The sequence below is a fragment of the Dendropsophus ebraccatus genome, chromosome 14 (genome assembly GCF_027789765.1).
Source record: "Dendropsophus ebraccatus isolate aDenEbr1 chromosome 14, aDenEbr1.pat, whole genome shotgun sequence".
Lineage (NCBI taxonomy): Eukaryota > Metazoa > Chordata > Amphibia > Anura > Hylidae > Dendropsophus > Dendropsophus ebraccatus.
The window spans coordinates 67268172-67284188 of record NC_091467.1 but is presented as its reverse complement, the minus strand read 5'-3'; the positions used below and the strand labels follow the sequence as shown (position 1 = coordinate 67284188).

Here is a 16017-nt window from a genome sequence, read left to right as displayed (position 1 = left end):
CATAGTATACTAGATAGGTTGTGCATACTTTGTAAAAGCCATGTATCCTGTTCTGTCTATGAAGGCAAAATCTGCAAAATAAGTGATAGAACTGGGGAAATACAAAGTATGTGAGATGGATATACCTTCATTCTTTCCTTCCTTCTCCCTCTTTCATTTCACAGCGACCATTTTCTTAGTATTAAAGCAGATTTAATAATGATCTTTATTCCGCAGCGCTTTACAATTCAGATTTATTCCAAATGAGATAATTAGCGTCATATTTTATTTTTTATTGTAACCCTGCCATATCCCATTTCTCTCACATACATTTATTATTCTTATGTTGACAGCGTAATAAAAAAAATACCCCAATAGTCTAATTATCCACAATTTAGCTTCAGCTCTGTTTAGGATGAAGGCGGGTTCAGTAAGCTAAATAAAAAATAAAAAAAGATAATACAATGTTATTCATAAGGTACTTCTAATACAATGCATCCATAAAATATGGTTAATACAATAAAATAATAAAATATTATTATTGATACATTTAATTAGCTAAAAAAAAGATGGACCCTTCTTTACAAAGACCCATAGGTTTTCAGTTGCACCAAGACCTGTTGTTTTTTTTTTCCAGTTAGTTCCAACTTTTATTTTTATTTCTTTATTTAAATAATTTAGTTATTATTTATTTGTTCATATTATTGTCTTTATTCATATTATAATTTTTTTTTTCATTTATCCATTCATAGTATTTATTATTTTATTTATTTATTCATTGTATTTATTCACATTATTTTTTATTTATTCATTCATGTTATTTATTTATTCATATTATTTATTTTATTTATTCATTTTATTTATTTGTTTATTTATATTATTTATTTATTAATTCATGTTATTTATTTATTCATATTATTTTATTTATTCATATTATTTGTTTATTCATATTATTTATTTGTTTATTTATTCATATTATTTATTTGTTTATTTATATTTATTTATTCATTCATTCATTCATGTTTATTTATTCATATTATTTTATCTATTCATATTATTTATTTGTTTATTCATATTATTTATTTGTTTATTCATATTACTTATTTTTTTATTTATATATTCATATTATTTTATTTATTTTTAAAGTAACCTGTTGCATTGTTTTGTATTTGGATTAATTTAACAATAGAGAAGTGTACATAATAAATACATAAATTAATAGTAAAGGAAAATAAATAAATAAAAATGTTAAAGCATATATTAATAAATAAAGAAGAAAAATAAACAAAATAAATATATACAGTATAGATATGTGTGTGTGTGTGTATATATATATATATATCTCCATACACACAATATTGTGGGATATATATATATGTATATCCCATAATATATTGTAATTCCCGGGACTTCTCACCAACAATAATTAAACCTGAGATGAATTTATAATCTTTGTGAGGAGCGGAGTCTCAGTACATTCAGTTTCTTGGCTGCAGTTGAGTCGGGATAAGGAGCATTTTTCTTTTTTCTTTTTTACTCTTTGGCCGCAGTCACTATCCGCCATCTTTTGTATTTGTATTTGTGTTTAACTTCTCTTTTATTCGGTAGATTGTCTTGAAGTATATAAATAAAATATATACACCAGCCCAGTGAGTTTTTGAAGCCCGTTCAGGAGACTTTCCCCCGCTCCCTCATTGCTCTGCCGCCCAGAAAGGTGGCCCTGGTTCATCCTGGGCGGGGAAGGAGCTCGGAGTGTCCACACCATGTGAGAATGACCCCCCTCCCGCACAAACGGGAATAACACAGGCGAAACCCCATCCCCATATCAACAGAAAGTGACATTCACCCATTCTACACAGCCGCCATTCAGACGACATTGTTACCCCCAGACAGAGTTGTCTCGTCGCTTTTGTCAAATCAATATTAAAATGGTTAAAGGCCTTTTCAGTCTGGAAATCGGCGCAGAACAAAGGTCAAATCACTTGGTTCTCCATCTAATTCAGGCGGAATATTAAGGGACTGGAGAAGGAGAGAGATGGAGAATTCCCCCACACTGCCCAATGGATTACCAGACTGAGGGAGCGACAGGAAGGAAAGGGTTACCCCCCATTATAGAGTGGACATATACAGAGATATATGGGGGGGAGAAATATATAATATATGTTGGGGGAAATTTAAAATAAATAAATAAAGATAAAATTTGTACATTTAATAAAAAAAAAAAATAGAGCCTTTTTTCCATAGAAAGTTTTTATACAAAATTTTTAATTTCTATATCAGTTTCATGTTTAGTTTTAAAGGATTTTAAGAGGACATTACAATGTATAAAAGTAGGGCGGGGGGGGGGGGGAGTAGAAATATACATTAACCAGCACCCCATTAGAGGGGTATTTCAGGAAAAAGCTGCTTATTCCCTGGAGATTGCTGGGGTCCGACCTCTGTACCCCCTGGTGATCTCCGTATCAGGCCCGGCTTCTGTATTACTAATAGAGCTGTTGATACGGCACATTCCTATGGAGCGACGCAAAGAGCCGAGTACACCGAAAGATTATTATACTCCATCGGTGAATAGGGTCATGTGCCATACCTGCAGCTCTATTTATAATACAGAAGCCGGAGGGGGGGGGGGGGGGGCGTATTGATATCAGTGGGGGGGGGGGGGGGTACAGAGGTTGGACCCCCTGCAATCTCTTATGTTTAAGTAGATTTTTCCTGGAATACCACTTTAACCAAGTTACCTACGGGGTAGATTAGACTGGGTTCACACTATGTTTTTGCAGTCCGTTGAAAGGCGCGCGGACATACTGCAGAATTCTGCGGACATTATCCGCGAGAATTCCGTAGTATGAGCCCACCCTTATAGTTCCCCAGCCTGTGACTCTTTGGCCATCTGGACATAAGGAGAGTTGTAGTTTTGCAGCAGCTAAACCTCCATATACTCGGTAACCTATAGTAAAAAGCGGCATGCCCCAACCTTTAGATATCCAGCTGTTGCAGAACTACAACTCTCATCAGGCAGTCGGCGGCTGCTGCCGGAGATCCAAGGTGTAGAACATGTGGTGGGAGTTATACGATAAGGGGGAACGGAGGGTTATTTATTTGTTGTTCTTTATTTTAATTAGAAATTGGACAGAAACAATGGAAACCAGCACACAGACGTCACTGTCACATGTAAAAACAGGGACATGACACTGCTGAGACCCTCACCAATCAGGGGAATGTGCTGGGGGGAGGTCCATTATAATGCTAAGGAGCTGCCTGGATGTATAGGATTGACCCGATTCCAGTACTTATCAGCTGCTGTATGTTCTGCAGGAAGTGGTGTATTCTCTCCAGTCTGACACAGTGCTCTACACTGCCACCTCTGTCCATGTCAGGAACTGTCCAGAGTAGGAGAAGTTTTCTATGGGGATTTGCTACTGCTGTGGACAGTTACTGACCTGGACAGAGGTGGCAGCAGAGAGCACTGTGTCATACTGAAGAGAATACACCACTTCCTGCAGAACATGCAACAGCTGATAAGTACTGAAAGACTGGAGATTTTTAAATAGAAGTAGTTATCAAATCTGTTTAACTTTTTGAGAACAGTTAATTTGAAAGCCCCCCCCTTCCCGGAGTACCCCTTTCAGTTGGGTAAAACAGAAAAAAAACCCACAATGAAATGTATTGTTGCAGATTGCCAATAGATCTGCATCATCATTGCACATTTTAAACCAATTGTCTATTTTTCTTTTCTTCCTCACAAAGTGTTCACAGTCTGATGTGGATTTCCCTCCGGCTTTCTCAGGATTTGCAGGACAATTCCATTACACCATGTTTGATAAATCTCCCCTTATATGTCTATATTATTTGCAGTACTGTAATACTGTAAAACACCATAGGGTGGCAGCATTTGGATACAGTACAATGATATGATGTGGGCATGGTATGGAAAGGTTTTATTAACACTGGATGGCAGTAATATTTAGGTGCCCTTTCTGTAACCATTGCTTTGTTGTGCGTTTCATATTATTTGGGCACCGGACCAAGAACTGACAGGTTTGACGTAGGAACTTCCAACTATGGAGCATGGCCTATAACAAGGGTAGGGAACCATGGCTCTCCAGCTGTTGCAAAACTACAACTCCCATCATGCATGGACAGCCAAAGCTTTAGCTTTGGCTGTCCTGGCATGGTGGGAGTTGTAGTTTTGCAACAGCTGGAAAGCAATGGTTTCCTACCCCTGGCCTATCAGATCTCTTTAAACATAGGGATAGACAAGCTGTCCTCAGCCGTCTGTCCCCTATGCTGAGATGCAGTGAACCTATACCCGGACAGCATGTGGCCACATAAAATCTACCACCACCTCCGCCCACCCATTGGTGATTGACAGATTTGTCCTTATCACTCTGCACAGGAAAAAAACCTGTAGGTAGCTGCTCTTTACCTAAATGTCCAACCCATTAAAGAACCTTAAAAGGTACCCCCAGGGATTTTCTTTCCTTTAATTCATCTGGTTACAGAAAGTTATGTCGATTTGTTAATTACTTCTATTTAAAAATCTTCAGTTTTTCAATACCTATCAGCTGCTGTATGTCCTGCAGGAAGTGGTGTATTCTTTCCAGTCTGACACAGTGCTCTCTGCTGCCACCTCTGTCCATGTCAGGAACTGTCCAGACCAGCAGCAAATCCCCATAGAAAACAGTTCCTGACATGGACAGAGGTGGCAGCAGAGAGCAGTGTGTCAGACTGGAGAGAATACACCACTTCTGCAGGACATACAGCAGCTGATATGTATGGAAAAACTTGACATTTTTAAATAGAAGTAAATAACAAATCTATACAACTTTCTGAAACCAATTAATTTAAAAGAAAGAGATTTTCACCTGAGTACCCCTTTAAAACATGACTAAAGATTAGCCAAATATCACATTCATCTGTAGTGAACATTTTGCTCAATCAGTTCCCTCCTCCCCTTCCTGTAAGTGCAGGACAAGGTGCTGATCTCCTGGAGATGCCTTTATACAGTTCCGGGGATATTGGTTTTCCTGAATGAACCATGTAGATTAGGATTCCGTCGGTAAAGGCAGTTTAACAAAGGGACAAAGTCTCCAAAAGAAAACAGTAGACATACAGGAGCTGGAAGTTTTGAAGGGATTGTCCAGGGAGCACAAAACTCATTGCCCCTCCCCCCCCCCCCCCCCCCCCCCCCCCCCCCCCCCCCCCCGACATGTTTTGCTGCAGAAGCAGTGTCATCGGGGGAGTATATATAGAAATGATATCTGGCTACATCCGACTTCGTCCAAGCAATGGGAGTTGCATTCATCTCTAATTACAGTAATCCACATATGATGTCCAGCAGATTCACAATGTTGTTGCAGTTATCATTTCTATATTGGATTCCCCTGATGACTCTGCTTCTGTAGCAAAACATGTCTAAGGGGACAATGAGTTGGACGTGTGAAATATTTGAATTACATCAGTGGCAGTTCAGCCTCAACTAGGTTAAAGGAGAAGTCCGGCTAAAATTTTTATTAAAGTATTGTATTGCCCCTCAAAAGTTATACAAATCCCCAATATACACTTATTACAGGAAATGCTTGTAAAGTGCTCTTTTTCTCTGCACTTACTACTGCATCAAGGCTTCACTTCCTGGATAACATGGTGATGTCACTTCCTGGATAACATGGTGATGTCACTTCCTGGATAACATGGTGATGTCACTACCTGGATAACATGGTGATGTCACTTCCTGGATAACATGGTGATGTCACTTCCTGGATAAACATGGTGATGTCACTTCCTGGATAACATGGTGATTTCACTACCTGGATAACATGGTGATGTCACTTCCTGGATAACATGGTGATGTCACTTCCTGGATAACATGGTGATGTCACGACCGGACTCCTAGAGCTGTGCGGGCTGTGGCTGCTGGAGAGGATGATGGCAGAGGGACACAGAGGAACACAGGGCACTGGAGGGACACTGAGCATCCCCCTGCCATCATCCTCTCCAGCAGCCACAGCCCGCACAGCTCTAGGAGTCCGGTCGTGACATCGCCATGTTATCCAGGAAGTGACATCCCCATGTTATCCAGGAAGTGACATCCCCATGTTATCCAGGAAGTGACATCACCATGTTATCCAGGAAGTGACATCATCATGTTTATCCAGGAAGTGACATCACCATGTTATCCAGGAAGTGACATCACCATGTTATCCAGGAAGTGAAGCCTTGATGCAGTAGTAAGTGCAGGGAAAAGCACTTTATAAGCATTTCCCGTAATAAGTGTATATTGGGGATTTGTATAACTTTTGGGGGGCAATAAAATACTTAAGTAAAAATTTTCGCCGGACTTCTCCTTTAATAGTTGGATGCCAGCAATCATTGATCAGTATCCCTTTCTATATGCCCCTCCTCCATACAGAGCAGACATGGATTATCAGTCTAACCACTGCTTTCAGAGCAGAGTGATGGTCGGTAACCCCAGACAAGTTTGCTCAATGAATTTGTTTGCAAAAATCTTAATCTTGAAAAGTCCTACAAGTATAACTATTAGCGGAGATGGGAATACCCATTAAATATTATCATATGTAGTAACCACAAGTGAACAGCAGATGTCGCCGCTGTCAGTTCTATTCTCCATCCTTCCTGCTGCTGTGATATCACCAGAGAGTGTGAGGTGATGGCTGCACGGCATTAACACATGCCAAGATACTAATCTGTGTTTACATGTAAATCCTTCAGCACATTATCCCCGGTGATACCCAATACACTTGTCAGCAGCCGCTCGTGTGTGTGGTGACAAAAGATGCTGGGGGACCCTAAAGAACTACAGTTATTAGATAGATGTCTGTTTGGGAGAATATAGTGATAACAATCCATGTCATTTGCCTGTGTATAAATAATCTGAGGAGATTCAGAGGCAGAAGTCTTACAGACAGTAATGTATGGGGGGAAAAGTATGTAAGTTAGCTGCTTAGCTCCTCTGTACCATGAAGTCTCTCTCTAGTGCCATCTATAGGTGGAGGATCTTGTAAGTCAATGTTTCCAAGAGTCTGAAGACGTAATTAGGGATATCAAAGCAGCCATCCATGTATCATATTAAAGGTACTGAGCGGGAGACAGGTGGGGAAAGGTACAGAGAGGGGGAGACAGGTGGGGAAAGGTACAGAGAGGGGGAGACAGGTGGGGAAAGGTACAGAGAGGGGGACAAGTGGGGAAAGGTACAGAGAGGGGGAGACAGGTGGGGAAAGGTACAGAGAGGGGGAGACAGGTGGGGAAAGGTACAGAGAGGAGGAGACAGGTGGGGAAAGGTACAGAGAGCGGGAGACAGGTGGGGAAAGGTACAGAGAGGGGGAGACAGGTGGGGAAAGGTACAGAGAGGGGGAGACAGGTGGGGAAAGATACAGGTGGGGAAAGGTACAGAGAGGGGGAGACAGGTGGGGAAAGGTACTGAGCAGGAGACAGGTGGGGAAAGGTACAGAGAGGGGGAGACAGGTGGGGAAAGGTACAGAGAGGGGGAGACAGGTGGGGAAAGGTACAGAGAGGGGGAGACAGGTGGGGAAAGGTACAGAGAGGGGGAGACAGGTGGGGAAAGGTACAGAGAGGGGGAGACAGGTGGGGAAAGATACAGGTGGGGAAAGGTACAGAGAGGGGGAGACAGGTGGGGAAAGGTACAGAGAGGGGGAGACAGGTGGGGAAAGGTACAGAGAGGGGGAGACAGGTGGGGAAAGTTACAGAGAGGGGGAGACAGGTGGGGAAAGGTACAGAGAGGGGGAGACAGGTGGGGAAAGGTACTGAGCAGGAGACAGGTGGGGAAAGGTACAGAGAGGGGGAGACAGGTGGGGAAAGGTACAGAGAGGGGGAGACAGGTGGGGAAAGGTACAGAGAGGGGGAGACAGGTGGGGAAAGGTACAGAGAGAGGGGGACAGGTGGGGAAAGGTACAGAGAGGGAGACAGGTGGGGAAAGGTACAGAGAGAGGGGGACAGGTGGGGAAAGGTACAGAGAGGAGGAGACAGGTGGGGAAAGGTACAGAGAGGGGGAGACAGGTGGGGAAAGGTACAGAGAGGGGGAGACAGGTGGGGAAAGGTACAGAGAGGGGGAGACAGGTGGGGAAAGGTACTGAGCGGGAGACAGGTGGGGAAAGGTACAGAGAGGGGGGCAGATGGGGAAAGGTACAGAGAGGGGGACAGGTGGGGAAAGGTACAGAGAGGGGAAGACGGGTGAGGAGAGGTACAAAGAGGGGGACAGGTGGGGAAAGGTACAGAGAGGGGGAGACAGGTGGGGAAAGGTACAGAGAGGGGGAGACAGGTGGGGACAGGTACAGAGAGGGGGAGACAGGTGGGGAAAGGTACAGAGAGGGGGAGACAGGTGGGGAAAGGTACAGAGAGTGGGAGACAGGTGGGGAAAGGTACAGAGAGGGGGAGACAGGTGGGGAAAGGTACAGAGAGGGGGAGACAGGTGGGGAAAGGTACAGAGAGGGGGAGACAGGTGGGGAAAGGTACAGAGAGGGGGAGACAGGTGGGGAAAGGTACAGAGAGGGGGAGACAGGTGGGGAAAGATACAGGTGGGGAAAGGTACAGAGAGGGGGAGACAGGTGGGGAAAGGTACTGAGCAGGAGACAGGTGGGGAAAGGTACAGAGAGGGGGAGACAGGTGGGGAAAGGTACAGAGAGGGGGAGACAGGTGGGGAAAGGTACAGAGAGGGGGAGACAGGTGGGGAAAGGTACAGAGAGGGGGAGACAGGTGGGGAAAGGTACAGAGAGGGGGAGACAGGTGGGGAAAGATACAGGTGGGGAAAGGTACAGAGAGGGGGAGACAGGTGGGGAAAGGTACAGAGAGGGGGAGACAGGTGGGGAAAGGTACAGAGAGGGGGAGACAGGTGGGGAAAGTTACAGAGAGGGGGAGACAGGTGGGGAAAGGTACAGAGAGGGGGAGACAGGTGGGGAAAGGTACTGAGCAGGAGACAGGTGGGGAAAGGTACAGAGAGGGGGAGACAGGTGGGGAAAGGTACAGAGAGGGGGAGACAGGTGGGGAAAGGTACAGAGAGGGGGAGACAGGTGGGGAAAGGTACAGAGAGAGGGGGACAGGTGGGGAAAGGTACAGAGAGGGAGACAGGTGGGGAAAGGTACAGAGAGAGGGGGACAGGTGGGGAAAGGTACAGAGAGGAGGAGACAGGTGGGGAAAGGTACAGAGAGGGGGAGACAGGTGGGGAAAGGTACAGAGAGGGGGAGACAGGTGGGGAAAGGTACAGAGAGGGGGAGACAGGTGGGGAAAGGTACAGAGAGGGGGGCAGATGGGGAAAGGTACAGAGAGGGGGACAGGTGGGGAAAGGTACAGAGAGGGGAAGACGGGTGAGGAGAGGTACAAAGAGGGGGACAGGTGGGGAAAGGTACAGAGAGGGGGAGACAGGTGGGGAAAGGTACAGAGAGGGGGAGACAGGTGGGGACAGGTACAGAGAGGGGGAGACAGGTGGGGAAAGGTACAGAGAGGGGGAGACAGGTGGGGAAAGGTACAGAGAGTGGGAGACAGGTGGGGAAAGGTACAGAGAGGGGGAGACAGGTGGGGAAAGGTACAGAGAGGGGGAGACAGGTGGGGAAAGGTACAGAGAGGGGGAGACAGGTGGGGAAAGGTACAGAGAGGGGGAGACAGGTGGGGAAAGGTACAGGTGGGGAAAGGTACAGAGAGGGGGAGACAGGTGGGGAAAGGTACTGAGCGGGAGACAGGTGGGGAAAGGTACAGAGAGGGGGAGACGGGTGAGGAGAGGTACAGAGAGGGGGAGACAGGTGGGGAAAGGTACAGAGAGGGGGAGACAGGTGGGGAAAGGTACAGAGAGGGGGACAAGTGGGGAAAGGTACAGAGAGGGGGAGACAGGTGGGGAAAGGTACAGAGAGGGGGAGACAGGTGGGGAAAGGTACAGAGAGGGGGAGACAGGTGGGGAAAGGTACAGAGAGGGGGAGACGGGTGAGGAGAGGTACAAAGAGGGGGACAGGTGGGGAGAGGTACAGAGAGGGGGACAGGCTAGGAAAGGTGCATAGTGGGAAATGGTACTGAGCAGGAGACAGGTGGGGAAAGGTATCTAGCTGGGACAGGTGGGTGGAAAAGTACAGAGAGGGGGACAGGTGGGGAAACATAAGATTCCCAGACTGCTATAGACAATGCAACTAAGCAGAAGTCCCTGATCATTGTTATGCTGCGATGGAAATATAGTAGCAAAGTGACACATAAGTCCATCAACTGTATCCTATCTCTCCCAGCATGCATCTCTCTGGTAACTGTGTTTTTTTGTCATATTTGCCCCCATTGGGTTATTACCCAGCATCCCGAGCAGCAGATACATCCCCCGCTCCTGTATAGATCACCCACAACGTACATTTTATGACAGAAATTCCTTGCGATACGTCGGCACTCGTGTATCCCCCTCTGTAACAAGAGGCCCTGATGAAGAGCGGCTAATGAGACGTGTGGAGGCCCGGAGCTCCGACTCCATCCATCGCCTTCCTTCTCAGGCATCGCAGCCAAAGCCGGCTTCTTTTGTGGCCTCCTTATTACAAGAAGGACTAATTAGGAAAAGAAAGTGTAAAATACAGATTAGAAGCCCCCCAATGAGGCATTTGTTTCAGTAACAGGCCTGGCTGTAAATGGGAGGTGGGCCTGGCGGAGCGCTCTCGGGATAATGGCGAGCCTCCTCCACCTCGCAGCGGTATAGTAATGGGCAGAACAGGAGGCTGCCCACTCTTCGTGTTGCTGATTCAGAGGCACGGCAATTAATTAAAATTGTAGTGCCTGACGTCTAAAGAGACAAAGAGGGGGCTGTGGAGGTGACCCCATGCCGAGTAACCCTTTCTCCTCCGCCTTCTTGTGACTAAGCGCCGCGCTGCACTGCGACTAATAGGCCAGAGCTGCTATTTGAATATATTTAGATTCTTTTATGCGGAGCCTGCGGGAATATGCAGCGGGCAAGCGGAATTCTGGGAAATGAGACCGCGCTGAACGGTGACTTTGTAGCCCCGAATTAAGATTGTTTTTTTTAATTCTGTTAAGAACGTCATTAATGGACGTGGAGTGGACATCTGTATAATAAGACTTCAGGCCGTCTGGTTTTAGTAAATAGATGGATTTCCCATGAAATAAAGTCGGAATGATCTCTTCTGAGGGTGCGTTTACACAGAGAGATTTATCTGACAGATTTTTGAAGCCAAAGCCAGGAATGGATTTGAAAAGAGAAGTCTTTCTATATGACCTGTGCCCTGTTTATAGTCTGTTCCTGGCTTTGGCTTCAAAGATCTGTCAGATAAATCTCTCAGTGTAAACGCACCATTAGACATCCAGTTTTTAACCAGTTGGGCGTGTCTATAGAATGAATTAACCGATCAGAGATGAGGGCCTGAGTGTGCAGAGAGTGAAAGGTAACACCTCCTTGGGGCAGAGGGTATGGCACTAAGAAAGTGACACGCTGACACTTGGGGTACAGGATGATGACACTTGGGGTACAGAATACTGACACTTGGGGTACAGGATAGTGACACGCTGACACTTGGGGTACAGGATAGTGACACACTGACACGGGGTACAGGATAATGACATGCTGACACTTGGGGTACAGGATAATGACACTTGGGGTACAGGATAGTGACACACTGACACGGGGTACAGGATAATGACACCCTGACACTTGGGGTACAGGATAGTGACACAATGACATTTGGGGTACAGGATAGTGACACGCTGACACTTGGGGTACAGGATAGTGACACTATGACACTTGGGGTACAGGATAGTAAAATGCTGACACTTGGGGTACAGGATAGTGACACGCTGACACTTGGGGTACAGGATAGTGACACTTGGGGTACAGGATAGTGACACTGATACTTGGGGTACAGGATAGTGACACTTGGGGTACAGGATAGTGACACGCTGACATTTGGGGTACAGGATAGTGACACTGGCACTTGGGGTACAGGATAGTGACACGCTGACACTTGGGGTACAGGATAGTGACAAACTGACATTTGGGGTACAGGATAGTGACACTTGGGGTACAGAATACTGACACTTGGGGTACAGGATAATGACACTGACACTTGGGCTACAGGATAGTGACACGCTGACACTTGGGGTACAGCATAGTGACACACTGACACGGGGTACAGGATAATGACACGCTGACACTTGGGGTACAGGATAGTGACACAATGACATTTGTGGTACAGGATAGTGACACGCTGACACTTGGGGTACAGGATAGTGACACTTGGGGTACAGGATAGTGACACTGACACTTGGGGTACAGGATAGTGACACTTGGGGTACAGGATAGTGACACTGACACTTGGGGTACAGGATAGTGACACTTGGGGTACAGGATAGTGACATGCTGACACTTGGGGTACAGGATAGTGACACTGACACTTGGGGTACAGGATAGTGACACGCTGACCCTTGAGGTACAGGATAGTGACACAATGACATTTGGGGTACAGGATAGTGACACGCTGACACTTGGGGTACAGGATAGTGACACTTGGGGTACAGGATAGTGACACTGACACTTGGGGTACAGGATAGTGACACTTGGGGTACAGGATAGTGACACGCTGACACTTGGGGTACAGGATAGTGACACTTGGGGTACAGGATAGTGACACACTGACACTTGGGGTACAGGATAGTGACACGCTGACACTTGGGGTACAGGATAGTGACACTTGGGGTACAGGATAATGACACTGACACTTGGGGTACAGGATGGTGACACTTGGGGTACAGGATAGTGACACTTGGGGTACAGGATAGTGACACTTGGGGTACAGGATAGTGATATGCTTTTTATCAGTGCTATCGGATACGTTTGAGGTTTTCACGGGTAGATAGCTCCACAAGTGAAGACTCTTTGGGAATACCCCTCTCTGCCTGTAGGTGTCACCGTTGCTTTTGCTGTTTATATTGACCATGAGCGATACTGGCAGGTTAGGACATAGGATGATGGCAGTAAAGCTGAATATAGGGAGATTCATCTTCTCCTCTCATTCATTATTTACTTGGTTATAAAATACGGGAAGACTTTTGTGTGACCTGTACATATTGGGGTATAATGGATTCAGGTGCGGAGTACTGATCACACTTGTGTAGTGGTAATATATAGAGATCAGCACCCTGGAGGCCGATTTTTCGGCGTTTGATAGAAAGCTGCATCCATGTTTTCCAGGACTAACTAGGGCTGCATCCAGCTTCTTCAGCCACCGACTCTGAAAATGCTGGATGATGGGACACATCTCTAGTAGTATATTATTTTGGAAGTTTTTTTGTTTTTTTTTTTACCCTTTTCTTTAATAAATATATAGAAGGCTGGGTTCACACGGCAGTCCAGTTTTTCATCAGTCTTATTATAATAATAAAAAGTATCAACAGGCACGTTTTTTTTAGTGTGCACAATAACGTGGCCGACCATGTTTTTGTGTATGCAGAAAAAAACTTTTTTTTTTTTTTTTTTTTTTTATAATGGAAGTCAATGGTAAAATTGATGCATCTGTTTTTCATTTTTTTTTATTTTTTTTTTTGCATAAAACGGATAAAAAACTGGACTGCCTAAGGCTCGTTTCACGCTGTGTTTTTCCTATTCTTTCAACGTATCTATTTTTGATTGGTTACTTTTAACGGACAGAAAAACAGTCAACACTATTTTTGTGTATGTTAAAAAAAAAAAAAAAAATTGTTTCAATAAGTTTTTCTTTTTATAATGGAAGTCAATGGAAAAATGGGTCCAAACAGATGGTACACAATTGCATCCGTTTTTTGCATCCTTTTTTTCCATAAAATGTATACATTAAACGCATAGGACAAACGCAGTGTGAACCCAGCCTAACATTGCAGTAGAACTTTATTAAGAAACGTGTACATTTTTGTTTTACATTGAGCGGCAGCAGTAAGGGGCAGCTCATCCTCTTTGCTGCCACCAGTGGTTGTGTTGGGAACTGCAGGACAGCTAAATCCCTGTTCCCCACATAGTTATATATAACTAGGGCTGCTGCACAGTCATCTTCATGTAACGCCGCCCAGCTGAATAAAAAATAAAAAAACATATTAAGCATTTATTTTTTATTCTTTATTTTATAGCATTGGGCAGTCATGGAACTGATGGCCGTGATATGAATACATATGTGACGGTTCATCCTATTGCTATGTTATACAGATAAGGACGGCAAGGTAATCCCTGAAAATAGCAAGCAGTGAGCAAAAGCTGATAGGGAAAGGGGGAACGTGTTTGCTCCTTAGCCAGGTTTTCGATTGTAGATAAGACTCCATGTCCCCCTGGAAAGTGCAGTTCTATGTTCTCTTAGGAAAGGCCAAAGCCATTCCTGGTTCAATAAGTGATAGACGCTTATAAAACATTTGTGTATATAGATAAAGTAATCCACCGCGCCAAGAGTAGCCCCCCCATACTGAACTCGCCTGACAACTGGTGTGCCCCCATCTTGGTTCAATCTCTATAGGAACTCATGTAATTTCTGACTCTTATCTGCTACACACAATCCCCCTCTCACTATCACTATTTTCAGTTTCTCACACACAAGGCCTCGTCCTTTTGCCTAAATTGGAGTGACCCATGACAAGTCAGCGTAGCAAAGAGAGGCAGAAATAGTTATATACAGAAATAACGAGATGTTCTTTTGTTCTTGGGGAGATAAGCTGCTGCCAAAGGAGTCTAGAGGGAACAGAGGTGTCTTGTGTGGCTTACCTCTCTCTGGATACAGAACACATACAGAACACACTCAGGATAGATGGCTGTCAGCTAATCTATTATCTCTAGTTATCTCATGTAAGAATAAGGGACCTATTAGACAGAGCGATAATCTGCTGATTCAGGCCGATTCGTCAGATTATCGTTATGTGTAATAAAGGCAACGATCAGATGATAACAACGATCTTTGGCTGGTCATGTCTTTTGTTCTTGACTTAAAATTATCAGGCACCGACTGTACAAGGATAGGTGTAAAAGTGATACATGCCTATGTCTAACATGGATACGGGGCTATGTGTAATTGTGATACATGGCTCCGTCTAATATGGTTACACGGCTATGTGTAATTGTGTTGTCCCACCACGGGTGTTTTTTGTCTTTACACACCTTGCAAAAGTCTGTACTTAAATAAAAGTGGTAATGAAGTAGTACCTAAGTTTTGCCACTAGATGTCGCTAGTATGTATATTGTGTACCTAAGTATTGCACAGCTTTAAGTAACTAAAGGGTTATTGTTTCTAGGATCATGACACCAATGAGAGCGCTTTCTCTTTTCTGCCTATCTCTATCCTTCTCTTTCTCTTGCACTCTCTTCTCACCCACTCACAGGCGCTGTAGGGGGAAGTCACATGGGAAGAGAAAGTGTAGTCACACCTTAGGGAGTCTTACTCTGGCTTTGGTAGAGGACAGACTCAAGCCAGAAAGGTCCTTGCAGTAGCCAAGTAGGGCCCTGGCTTATACCAGGTCACCTGTGGAGCTTTTGGGTTGGTCTCTGTAGTGAACGGATGCACATGAGATATCTTTTCTTGACCACAGCACTTTGCAGTGCTGAATGCACACTTAGAGAAGACAAGTCAGGGATCATCCCAACTCACGTCAAGAACCAGTCTAAAAGTGCAGGACAGTATCCTGAAGAAAGAGAAACTGATCCGGATAGAGCAAAGCCTACGTACTCTATCTCACAGCGCGGGTGTCATCAAAGAACTCTGTCCTTTCTGCTCATCCCAGGTAACAAGGTCTGGGGCTTGTGTCACCCTTTAGGACGGGTCACTGGTGGGCAAAGACCAAAGAGTCAAAACACAGGCACAAGTATTCTCTGTACTCAAGTATTCTACTTATTCTCCTTCTAAAGTGCCGGCAGAGCACACGTCTACCCTGGGTTGGGACTCTCTCGACCTCCTCTTCTCTACCTCTCCGAATCTCTTCTAACTCTCAGCACGCAACTCTGTCAGCGCGGCTGTACTTCTTGAGCTCTCAGCACAGGTTGTGTCATTAAAGATTAAAGTATATTATCAAGTGAAGATCCTACTG

At 45.0% G+C, this 16017-nt stretch overlaps 1 protein-coding gene across 1 annotated transcript in view; it reads left to right on the top strand.

Annotated features, from left to right (window-relative positions):
- NTN1 (netrin 1) overlaps positions 1-16017 on the top strand; it is an 80956-nt gene that overhangs the window by 4651 nt on the left and 60288 nt on the right. The window lies entirely within an intron of this gene.